We start from the raw sequence: 13,708 nt of genomic DNA on the forward strand, positions 1-13,708 counted from the left end.
AAACGTGACTGCTGTTGTTGTGTGTTGTTACCGCGCTGGGAGGACGTTAATGAAACTGCCTAACGATAAACCCACATAAGAAACCAAGAACTCGCCCTCGATCATTTTACAGTTATAACGTGATTGGGCAGGCACGCTGTTTATATTGTGGGAAAGCGTACGTGGAAACAGGCTGTCCTCACTCAGGTCCGCATGGAGCTGGAGGGGGCAAGGCCTCCAGCTCCGGCTGAAAATCGGGAGATTTTTGGGAGAATATTTGTCCCGGGAGGTTTTCTGGAGAGGCGCTGAATTTCGGGAGTCTCCCGGAAAATTCGGGAGGGTTGGCAAGTATGCATGCTGTACCAAATCTGCCACAGGCCTTCAGAATCAACAATGCTGGCGTCCGTGACACATACAGTGACAGACAGTTGCGATAGCCAATCAGATCACGCATTGTTGTCAGTAAGGCCTTCTAGATAGCCTAAGGCAGATATATAGTGATGTTATGAGCCAGGTAACATAAGAATTACCCAGCATGCCACAGTAGTAAAGAGCATGCGCAGTAGCCCCGTTTAAGTTGTTAAATGTAGACATGCCGGGAGCGGCATGTTTTGGATAAGCACGCTATGGAGTAAACTTTAAGAAGTCAGCCAACACACCTCGTCTGCATCTTTTATGATTAGACAAGACAACACATATATTTTCAAGGCCATTTTCAAGAAGGATATTTAAAGAGAAACTACATCTTGTGAGACCATCTCGGCCAACCCTGGAAGCTAGCTCAGCTGTCGATGAAATGTGAGTTCAGATATTTTATTTCTTAAAAAATAACCTGTTTTGTACAATGTCCAGTAGGGCGTGAATGTGTTTCTGTATAGTATTTATCCAGCAATGGTCATGTGGTGACTTCAATTATGGTATTTTGAGAGGTAATCTTTGAAGTCGGACATCACTGAAGGCCTAGGTGGGAAACGCACGGCCTGCCACTGATATATATATATATATATATATATATATATATATATATATATATATATACATACATATATATGCACACACAAATACGAAAAATAATACTTATAATTTAAAAAAAAAAGAGCTGTATCCCACACTTTTCTTTTGTAAAGAAATTCTGTAGAGCAAATGTGGGCATCTACAGTAACTATATGATTTGCCTGAGCGGCTGGACAGGACAGATTAAGTAAAATAATAATACAAAAAATAAATAAAACATTTCAGGCCGTAGTTTGGGGACCAGAGGTGTAGAGTAACCAGCTATGAACAGGAAATTAGTTAAGTAGAGAGAGAAAACAATACAACTACACAAAACAACAACACTGAGCATACACATATGGCAGCAGCAGGAGCTTTTGTAACCTGTTTTGAAAGGTTTTATTATAATTTATATGCCAAATAATATATTGTGATATATTTTGTTCAATTAAGGGCTTCAGGACCAAACAGCTAAATGGTCTCTCATGCCGTTTTTTTAATGTTAAAATTTGCAAGGTATAAGCGAAAAAAAAAGTTATCTTTTTGTAAAAAGTTGGCCTCTTTCTATTGACGATTTTAAAATCACATGATTGCATTTTTTTTTTTCAACACAAACACTTCTTAAGAATTTTGCGATCGTTCACAATCATTATAAAAGAAATGACGATGGATGTATTTTTTAATGCATTCTAACTAATAAACAAATCATAAATAATAAAAAACAAATAAACAAAAAAAAGCCCGCTTACAGCGGAGCCAATGGGAGGTCCTCTATTGTGCCCATACAATCCAAAAAATAACCATTCAAAAACCGCCAACAATACTCCATTTACATTCTGGGATTTGAATATTAACCGAGTATTAGTTATATTGTTATTATAAGTGCTAATGTAGACACATTATTTATAGCGGCGCCGTGATCACTGGCGTGTTTGCAATTTCGACATCATCGACTGGTGAGGTGTTTCCTTGCTCCCTGGAAGTTTATTGTAAATCATAAATCATGTCTCTCACCTGGATAGAAAAGCTGAGGACGTATTCGGACAAATTGGGACACTTTGACAGCCGATTAGGACACAGAAATGGCGGGAAAGACACGAAAAGACGCGTTGGTCCACACCCCTTTTCTTCGCAAGGATTTTAATACATTTTTCATCTAAGCGGGAATATATAAGATAGGATAGACTTTTGTTTATCCCACAATAGGAACATCTTAGCAGTCGGCATCCTAATGACAGCAGACATAGCACAGTAGGTGGTGTTTTATTATGTTTGTCGGCTCTCATGAAGTCCACAGTGAGCAGTAATCTGTGACGTTGTTAAAAAAAGCGAACATTGTGATGCGTTTTTTTAATAAATGCGCAGCATATGCTTAAAATTATCAAAATACGTAAATATTAAATGTTGTTATATATGTGCCTTTCACTACATTAAATATATACTTATATCATGTATAAACAATAATGGAGGTGTTTGGATGTTCTTTTAAGAGCTTTATAGGCAGAATAGAGCGGCTCCCATAGGCTCCATTTTAAGCAGACTTTTAATCACATTTATTTAATATGTAGAGCGCATTAAAAAAATACCTCCATCGTCATGTTTTTAATAATGATTGTGAACGATAGGCAAAATTCCAAAAACAAGTGCAGTTCCCCTTTAAAGTTGCTCACGGGTGTCAAACTCAACCACACAGGGGGCCGAAATTCAAAACACACTTTAGATCATGGGCCGAACAAGATAAACATTTATTCACTTCCCCAGGTTTTGTGGACTGTGTTAAAGGGTGCGCTGATATTTAAGATAATACACGCCATTGTACACCTAATATATTTCTATATTCTATATTCAGTCATCTGTGGTTGCTTTCACTCGGTAAACTAAAAGCGCATGACTGCCGGTGAATGTGGTTTTATGTGGACACTTTTTTTTTTTTAACTCCACGTACATTGATATTTACAGTGTGTAAAAATGTGCATTTTCGAAACTCACGACGTTCGTGTTTGTTTGTTTCTGCTTGAAGAATTCTATTTTCCAACAGCTAGTAAGTCCGTAATTAAATCATGACTGGATTGGATGATTGCATGACAGCAGGGAAGACAAGGAAGAGAGAAGGTGAGAAGGGCAAGACGCCATGCCGTGTGTGCGCATTTTAAAAGAGACAGCTGTAGATGTTGATTTAGTGTGGTTGTTTATTTTAATTAAGTGATCGTTAATCAACTACCTCCTTGTCATCCTTTTAACATTTGAGCAAAATCTATATTATTCTTTATGCACACAAAAACATCAGAATCTGGGACATTTGTAACTTCTGCCTCTTCGATCTCTGGGAGTCTTACGCAAAATCCAGAAGAAATGGCATGTTTAATGAGGAGGCTATTCCCATCATGCCCTGCTGGAGTTACAATTATCAATTTTAACTGTGTTATCATCGATGTTCCGAATAGTGACATTATATGATAACAGCGTTACTACTTTTACTAGTCACCAGTAATCTAATAATTACTTTTTTTTTGTCTTGTCAAGCCAAACAGGCAAATCATATTGTTGACGTAGATGCCCTTATCTGCTGTACAGATTTACTTTAAAAAAGAGAAGTGTGGGATACTTCTCTTGTTGCCTTATTTGTAGTTGACTTTATCAAATGGATTTATATTAATGTTTGGTGCAGCCAGACTGGAGCTGGAGGGGATAGAAAGAAGAAAAAAAGGAAGCCAGAGGGGGAAATTGCAGGGACAAGAGGGACAGAAGACAGAGGGACAACAACAGCCAAAGTACGGCCCTAGCTACCGAGAGAGCCCAACCCAAAACAGCAGGTGCGGTGCTCAGGGAACAAAAGGACCACCGGCCCCACCCAGTCATGCCGGCCAGCGACAGGACCCCACAGAACCGGGCCCACCGTGCCGCCCAGCAGGCCAGTGGCAGGCTGTAGACAGACACACCCAGCAGAGGACAAGGCACGGGAGAAGCAAGGGACAGCCAGCCTACAAGCTAGCAAGAGACCACACCCCACGCGGGCTGAAAGCCCTCACTCACTACCACTACGCTCTCGAAATGAAATAAAAAGGGGTAGAGCTTTGTAATCTTCCAGAGGGAATTTTGGGACACCACTTGCTACGTCCTTGCATAGTTTACGTTCGGGCACGTAAGCAACTATATAGTTACGTTTGCACATACGTCCCATCTAGAATTTTACCGACACCAATATTTTGGTACCAAAATGTATATTGTTATGTATTTCAATACTTTTTGATACTTTTCAAAATAAATGGGACCACAAAATGTTTTATTATTGACAGAACATTTATGATTGGCAGAACATTTATGATGAAACATATGATTAAACATATGTTTCTTATTGCACCCAAAGAACAATTGTAAAAGATTGTAATTAAGATCAAAAGGCACATTAAACACATGGGCTTTTCCTATTGCATTCAGACAACAGTTTGCAATAACTTTACATATTACATAAAGCCTTCCATATTCTAGAAGTAGGTTAAAATTTAATACAAAGCTTTATTGACATTGTATTAAATACTTTATGATTTATGGTTGCAAATACGGACTTGTGCTTTATGACTAATATAATAATTAGTAAACACTGAAATCAAGGCTAAAAGTACACAGACAAGACAAGTATCAGGTAAAACACCAATTGTCAAAGAAAAAGTGGGAATTTGTTACAAAATTCAGTCAATTTACTTGCATTATTTTACATTAGGTGGATGGTTTGGACTGCTCTAATAATTTCCAACAAGCCAACCAGCTGTATGCGGTCTAGTATCTACTGTGTATGTGAACGGGAGAAGCTGTTAACTATATTACCTGCCACATTTGAAACTCCTTGTGCAGGTCTGGATGTTTGTTATTTAAATGTTTACCTAAATTTGAAGCAACGGTGGTAATGCTGTATTGACACATTTGGCAAAGCGTGTTTTAAAGCAGCGCAGCACTTCCGTGTTTAAAGCGTTCTGAAGCCCAAATACCTTTATATTGCCTTCCACGCCACTCGGCCCTGCCGAGTGGCGGGGCTCTCCCTTAGAGATAGGGTGAGAAGCTCTGTCATTCGGGGGGAGCTCAAAGTAAAGCCGCTGCTCCTCCACATCGAGAGGAGCCAGATGAGGTGGTTCGGGCATCTGGTCAGGATGCCACCCGAACGCCTCCCTAGGAAGGTGTTTCGGGCACGTCCGACCGGTAGGAGGCAACGGGGAAGACCCAGGACACGCTGGGAAGACTATCTCTCCCGGCTGGCCTGGGAACGCCTCGGGATCCCCCGGGAGGAGCTGGACGAAGTGGCTGGGGAGAGGGAAGTCTGGGCTTCCCTGCTTAAGCTGCTGCCCCCGCGACCCGACCTCGGATAAGCGGAAGAAGATGGATGGATGGATGGATGCCTTCCACGCGCCCTTTTTATTAACCAGTGGAATTGCTGTTATTTTGTCATTATTCCTTTGGACAATTATAATGATTGTATACGCTCAATGTGTGCGTTTTGACACACAAATGTGTTTTGACACCGCATCACATGTGGATGAAACATAACTACAGGTGTTTTCCAAAGGCAGTAGTGCCTTTTTTTAGTACTGCGGTGTAGCGGTGTACTGTACAACCCTCTAGTCCCACCATTACACAACAAACCCGACAGCGCTGGAGCTGACGGCTGAGACCCTTTTTTTTACATTCATAATGCTTCGGTGGAAAAATAAACAAAGAACTACACGGAGAAGAAGCCGCCATCTACGACTGTTGTCTCTTGTGAAAATTTTGAAGGTATGTCATGTTAATGTTTTCACATTCTTCAAGCTTTAAAGTTTAGTATTTTAGTATCATTATTTAGTATTTTCGCCTAACGTTAGCTAGCGTGGCTAGCTGGCGATCATTACAAACTAGTGTTCCAAACAAACATGTACAAAGCCCGTTTCCATATGAGTTGGGAAATTGTGTTAGATGTAAATATAAACGGAATGCAATGATTTGCAAATCCTTTTCAACCCATATTCAATTGAATATGCAACAAAGACAAGATTTTTTTTTTTTTTTTGCAAATAATAATCAACTTAGAATTTCATGGCTGCAACATGTGCCAAAGTAGTTGGGAAAGGGCATGTTCACCACTGTGTTACATGGCCTTTCCTTTTAACAACACTCAGTAAACGTTTGGGAACTGAGGAGACACATTTTTTAAACTTCTCAGGTGGAATTATTTCCCATTCTTGCTTGATGTACAGCTTAAGTTGTTCAACAGTCCGGGGGTCTCCGTTGTGGTATTTTAGGCTTCATAATGCGCCACACATTTTTAATGGGAGACAGGTCTGGACTACAGGGAGGCCAGTCTAGTACCCGCACTCTTTTACTATGAAGCCACGTTGATGTAACACGTGGCTTGGCATTGTCTTGCTGAAATAAGCAGGGGCGTCCATGGTAACGTTGCTTGGATGGCAACATATGTTGCTCCAAAACCTGTATGTACCTTTCAGCATTAATGGCGCCTTCACAGATGTGTAAGTTACCCATGTCTTGGGCACTAATACACCCCCATACCATCACACATGCTGGCTTTTCAACTTTGCGCCTATAACAATCCGGATGGTTCTTTGGTCCGGAGGACACAACGTCCACAGTTTCCAAAAACAATTTGAAATGTGGACTCGTCAGACCACAGAACACTTTTCCACTTTGTATCAGTCCATCTTAGATGAGCTCAGGCCCAGCGATGCCGACGGCGTTTCTGGGTGTTGTTGATAAACGGTTTTCGCCTTGCATAGGAGAGTTTTAACTTGCACTTACAGATGTAGCGACCAACTGTAGTTACTGACAGTGTGTTTCTGAAGTGTTCCTGAGCCCATGTGGTGATATCCTTTACACACCGATGTCGCTTGTTGATGCAGTACAGCCTGAGGGATGGAAGGTCACGGGCTTAGCTGCTTACGTGCAGTGATTTCTCCAGATTCTCTGAACCCTTTGATGATATTACGGACCGTAGATGGTGAAATCCCTAAATTCCTTGCAATAGCTGGTTGAGAAAGGTTTTTCTTAAACTGTTCAACAATTTGCTCACGCATTTGTTGACAAAGTGGTGACCCTCGCCCCATCCTTGTTTGTGAATGACTGAGCATTTCATGGAATCTACTTTTATACCCAATCATGGCACCCACCTGTTCCCAATTTGCCTGTTCACCTGTGGGATGTTCCAAATAAGTGTTTGATGAGCATTCCTCAACTTTATCAGTATTTATTGCCACCTTTCCCAACTTCTTTGTCACGTGTTGCTGGCATCAAATTCTAAAGTTAATGATTATTTGCAACAAAAAAAAAGTTTATCAGTTTGAACATCAAATATGTTGTCTTTGTAGCGTATTCAACTGAATATGGGTTGAAAATGATTTGCAAATCATTGTATTCCGTTTATATTTACATCCTACACAATTTCCCAACTCATATGGAAACGGGGTTTGTAATATATTATATAACTTATGCAGAAATGGTGCATTTTTCGCTGGCCCTACATGAGCAAGTCAGCATCTGAAATCCCTTACTCTGAAGAGCTAGATTCATACCTCGCCACTCCTCATTATGCCCACTACTCTTACGTTTGTACATGCCAATAGTCATTGGGACACCACTACCTTCACGGGAACGCGCAAAATGTAGGGATATGGCTAAAAAGTAGGCTGAGGGGGTGTATTGGGATTGGGCCTTACGTATGATGAGTCACGATTGGCTAAAGTTAGGGCAAAACATTACGGTAGGCCAATCAGAGGCGAGATAGGGAGGGTCATGACGCTTTAAAACCAGGAAGCAAAATCAAAACACATTGCCTGCAGCAGTGGCGAGGGTCTATATTTATACTATACTATATTTCTTCCAGGGTGCATCAATATGCCAACCGGTACTTTTATTTAATGGACATTAATTGACATTATTTTTAACATTTTATAAACATTGTTTTGTTCTGGCTAACTTGTCAGGGCACAGCTGTGAGAGCAAACCACTCAGGGAGGAAGGAGGAGATGGGAAAGTGTCAATACGAATTACCCAATGCTGCTTAGTTCAGTGATTTTCAACCAGTGTGCCGCGGCACACTAGTGTGCCGTGAGAGATTGTCAGGTGTGCCGTGGAAAATTATTTAATATCTCTTAATTAACCATTGTCGAGTGTCTGTGCTATAATAAAGTGCGGCATATAATGTAATACTCTTCTATTTCAGTAGGTGGCAGCAGAGGCCGATAAATACCTGTAAAGACAATCGAGTTAGCGCTGCGCAACACGTGACAGTGACAGTTTGGGATCGAAGCAAGAGGAGGCGAGCAAGTGACAGTGATGGAGAGGTTTTTGAGAAGGGAAAATGCAAATGCCGAACAGGGTCCTGGACAAAATTCTGACCCAGATGAAGGCGCTAGTATGAGTGGTCGACAAAATAAAAAAGACAAGACGGTGAGCTTGAGGCAATACAGCCAAAGATTTACTTTCACCGGGGATGCGACAGCACTGACTCCGCAGTGCTTGGTGTGTGGTGAGTTTTTGATTGATTGATTGAAACTTTATTTAGTAGATTTCACAGTACAGTACATATTCCGTACAATTGACCACTAAATGGTAACACCTGAATACGTTTTTCAACTTGTTTAAGTCGGGGTCCACGTTAATCAATTCATGGTAAAAGAAAGGAGCTATCCAATAGCGCCATTTTGCCAAGCAAGCTTAAACGCCATCTCCAAACGAAACACTCTTCCGTTCAAAACAAGCCGATTGACTATTTTGTACGCTTACGTACAAACAATGAGAAACAGGCAACTTTTCTGAGAAAAACCACAAAGCTAAACGAGAGAGCCCTCAAAGCTAGCTACCTTGTTGCTGAACTCGTAGCTAAATCAAAAAAGTCCCACACAGAAACATTAATACTGCGAGCTTGTAAAGCCATTGTAAATTAGATGCTCAGGCCCAAGTTTCACACTAGGTGAGTATAAATACATTTAGAAACTATATTATTAACTATATGTATTATATACTGTGTTAAGAGTGTCATTTTGGTTGGTGGTGTGCCGCAGGATTTTGTAAATGTAAAAAGTGTGCCGCGGCTCAAAAAAGGTTGAAAATCACTGGCTTAGTTAACACTGGTAAAAAAAAAAAGTTACATAGGATTCCAATCTTAGCAGAAACGTTTATTTAGCAGTTTTATTGATTTCTGTTTGTGTATATATGGGGTTTGTTAAAGAAACAAATGCTTTGCACTGTGTTTTCTCCTGTGCTGAAAATTCCCCATTCCAATAATGAGTATATCTTTTTGTGTTTATTTAATGTTATTATTGTTTAAACTGCCTTTAATTTAATTTATTACCAGTGTTTTCGCCCTCATTTTGTGCATGGCACCGCAACTTTGCAAGTTAAAAGACATGTTGAAATGTTAAAAAAAACAGACAAAGGGCATTTTGTGTTAATTATAACAAACAATCAAACTGAGCATTTATTCTCTGCCTACTTGTTTGGTGGAAAGCTGTACATTAAGTAGAGATATATATTTATATATAAATGTAGTGTTGATTCAGAGAGCTACTTTTGCCATGTAGCTTGCTACAATTCTTTCGGGATAACTTCACCTGTAGCTTAGCTACATTTAATGGAGAGTAATTTGTAGCGTAACTTACTACATTTTCCAAGTAGCTTGCCCATCACTGGTTGTACGTCAACAAAACAGCATCAGAAGCACAGAAAGTTCAATGCAGAAAATGTATTTGATTAATGAAAGCAACGACCAGCACCACAATAAAATGAACTTGATATTAAATAAAGGAGGCAGCATTACACACCAAGGAACACAGATGTACGTGCACACAGACATACACACTACTACTTTGAGGGAATAATGAACACCAAATTAATGAATGAAGTGACAAGCTTGCAATCCTACAATACCCTGTTTGTGGCCAGTGAGCCTAAATCTCTTTATTAACTAGCACATACACAATCCAGTAAAAAGACTTTACAGAGCTGCTGTCGCTGCCCACAAACTGCGAGTCTGAGCTAACAACCACAGGTCTGGGCGCTGACGTCACCCGTCACATAGCAACAGGCACCGCCTTTTCAAGGCACAAACACACACTCTGGTCTCATGAAACATCTCTGATATTTGAAGTTTTTAAGATTCACATTCTTAGAAATGAATATGAAATACGACAGTATTCAGACCTCTCTATCTGGAACTCCAGGTTGAAATCTTTGCTGGAACATCTCTAAATAGAGTTTGCATTTTTAACCGGGCTTTCATAAGTTTTTCATATATTCCTCCCACATTCCCAAAAATGCATGTTAGGTTAATTGGAGACTATAAATGGTCCATACCTGTAAATGAGCTGCTCGGGATGTCACGGTATGAGCATTTCTTATCACGGTTAGTGTGACCAAAATTATTACGGTTGTCATTATTATCATGGTAATTTCAAATGTGCTCAAAATGTTTTAAAACTACCTACACTGAAATATTTTAACCAAGTTTTATTAAGAAAAAAAACAACCCACAAACAACACATTCAAAATGTATATATGTACCTCAAATAGAAAGTTGAATGTGCATATGAAAGCAAAGTAATATGGCAGAAACTAAATAATACTATAAATAAATACAAATAAATGTTAACATTTCTCAAGATGGCACCCTTTTGACATTATAAGTAACTGCACTTTTTGTTTATATATATACTATACAAATCGTGATAATAAAAAATGCTCTAGATAAACGTTATCTATATATTTAAAGACAAATATTTGTATTTTTTTTCATTAATAGTATCAGCCTGTCAGACTTTTTATTAAATGATGCCTTTATCTCTATTTTTACATTTTCATAGAGAGGCGCAACTTGTCCAGGCTGTACCCCGCCTTCCGCCCGAATGCAGCTGAGATAGGCTCCAGCATCCCCCCGCAACCCTGAAAGGGACAAGCGGTAGAAAATGGATGGATGTATGGAAGGTATATTTTTTAAGTTGTGTACATGTACATGCTGTATCGGGACAGATCCATTGAGAGTTTGAGCAGAAATCTGTCATGTAGGTATTAATTATACACCATAAAATATTAACAAAATGCTATGTCACATGAATGGTTATTAAAATGATTACTTTGTAGAATGAAAAAACACAAGTAATGTAAAAAACATGGTGTTTTGATATCAATATAAAACACAAAGCAGTTTGGCTAATGAAGATAAAGTCAAATAAACAAGCTTTGTTCTTCAACAACCATGTATTTCAGTGCAACAGTTTGGCCAACAAAAATAAAGGAGTGATACATCAAATACACAATCTTTGTGCCTCACCGACAACTCAGCCAGTGTTCATTTTGATGAAATGACAAAACATTTTAGCTAGTATTGATGTTATTGGAACAACGTTAACAGTTAAAATAAAGGACGAGTGAGCATCCCAGTCAACAAACTAAAGCCTTTATAAACAAGTTGTGGCAACGTTCCCGACACAACGCCTCCTGCATGGTAACTCTCAATCACAGCAGCTGACGAAAGGGCACTAGCTGCACATTCAAAAGGAAACTGCAACATCAAATATTTTTCTCCTCCAACAGCGTTGCACTCTTAATCGCACACCAAGACTCCACGGAAGGAGAAGCGATTGAAATGAAGTGAAACGAAGCGATCGGCTCCGTTAGCTCGGAGGGAACATTTTCAAAGCAAAGTCCGTGAAGTCGCCTCCATGTTTCGTGAGCCGGACGGCTCTAGTGCACATGCGCAGACGCTGTGCCACTTCAGTATTCAGGAAGTAAGCAGTGTGCCTAAAATGCATTAATAAATGATGGTTTTCGGTAATCAAAAATTTAAACGGTATAACTAAATGTCTGGAATTTTACCGCAGTTTGTTCATTATACTGTCTATCGTTACATCCCTATTTTCAACACAAACCAAGTCAGCTGCTATGTGTATTTGTCACTGCTTCAACTTGCTGACCTTCAGCCTGACAGGGGCATGGTTAAGTCTGCCTCACCAGGCCTTCCTGTGACTCACTTCCTGTCCCGGCCCTGCACCTGCACTCTCCTGGGTGATGTCATGGCAGGTTTTTCCTCTCTCCTTTGGAGTTCGTGGCTCCCTACACCCTCATCATGGCATAATGTGTGAACATCCATCAGCAAGACTCTGGCTCTGACATCAATCAGAAGCCCCCACAGTAAATGCAGTCCTTTATGGCTCTAAGAAGTAGAACGTCACTTCAAATAGACAGGAGAGGAATATAGTGGTATGTCCTTTCGTTACCTCACCAGGCCTGTGTGTTCTGTTTCCTCGTAAAGGTATTTCAGCCAATCCCTACTGAGCTCCACATAATGAAAAAGTGGACTTGAGAAAAAAGTAGTTCTGTTTTCCGGTGAGGAGGAGTAGGAGAAGGTGGAGGAGGTGAAGTAACAACCTCTAGATGCCCTCAATATGTGTCGGAATAATTACAGTGGGCCTTTATACCACCAGTGACCACAGAAAAAATGATGATAGATTGTGGAGAAAATACTACTTGGACATGACCATGAGTAAATGGAAGTAATGTTAAAGCATGAATACATACATGTTCCCCCTTCCTAAGCCATATTTTTTTATGTCTATTTGAATTCAAAACAAACAATTTTTCCAGATATTTTGTCGAAATTAGGTGAGTTTGACATGCATGGTAAATACTGACGTCATCATGTAATTTGTAATGAAAAGGGCTAATAAAAATGTTCAAATAATAGTTTTAAATACATATCGTTGTGCTTGTATTGCTAATTATGTGGTATGTACAGTATATCTTTAAAATACTGTAAATGGTAGTTTTGTTAATTTCTGGCGTTTCTGAGTACCACCAGTGGTATTCGTACCACAAATTTAGAATCAATACACTAGCCATTACGTACATTGCAAAAGTCTTAAAAATAATTTAATTGTTTCTTTTTTGCAACATTGGCTGAGCACATTTACTTCAGAGACTACCTGGCCTTGTCTATTTGAGACGACACTGATGTCTTTTGATAGGTCAATACTACTTCTATTCGTCAGACTGTGGTACTTTTAAACTGCCTTTGTGAAAATGTTATGACAAGCCAGTGATTAAATATACTTGCTTCTCCTCATTAGAAATGGCACTGGGGATAATAGGGGGAGGGGGGGTTGCAGTTTACCAACATTCAGTAGTTGATTTTGGAAAGAATCTCTGCCCTGTCACTGTGCAAACATGGTGTGTTCTGTTGACTAGGGCATAAAATAGTACTGTTGGGTTTTGGGTTTCCAGAGCAGGATCAGGGTTGCAGTATATTGAGTCCATGTGGGGAGTGCATTTTTAATCTGAGCCTTAGCCACAGTCTTTCCTGTTTCTAATTTGGCGCTGCAGCGGTTTTGTCCAGAGGCCAAAAGCCTCTCTTCCACAGAGTGTCTATTTCCTCCAAAGTGAATAGTAGCAGGTGTGCTGGCCCTGGATCCCTTTAGAGAACTCTGCTTATGAATGGCCCACATCTCACTCCTTCTTGTCTGGCTTTGTTTTGCTTTTTTTCTCTCTTTCTTTTATTCCAAACTTTTCTGACTCGCATTCTCTCTCTTTTCCACAAACTTGCGTTTCTTCCTTGCTGTTATGGCTTCAACAATCCTTGGTCTCTGTCATCTTTATCGCCCTACACCACTTTGAAAAGTCATAAAGAGGTAGCTTGTCCTGATGAAAATGATAAAAAACAATGACAAGAACAAGGGCGGTGTGGTCACATATCAACCCCGCT

This window comes from Nerophis lumbriciformis, linkage group LG34 (assembly GCF_033978685.3).
Source record: "Nerophis lumbriciformis linkage group LG34, RoL_Nlum_v2.1, whole genome shotgun sequence".
NCBI classification, from domain to species: Eukaryota; Metazoa; Chordata; class Actinopteri; order Syngnathiformes; family Syngnathidae; genus Nerophis; species Nerophis lumbriciformis.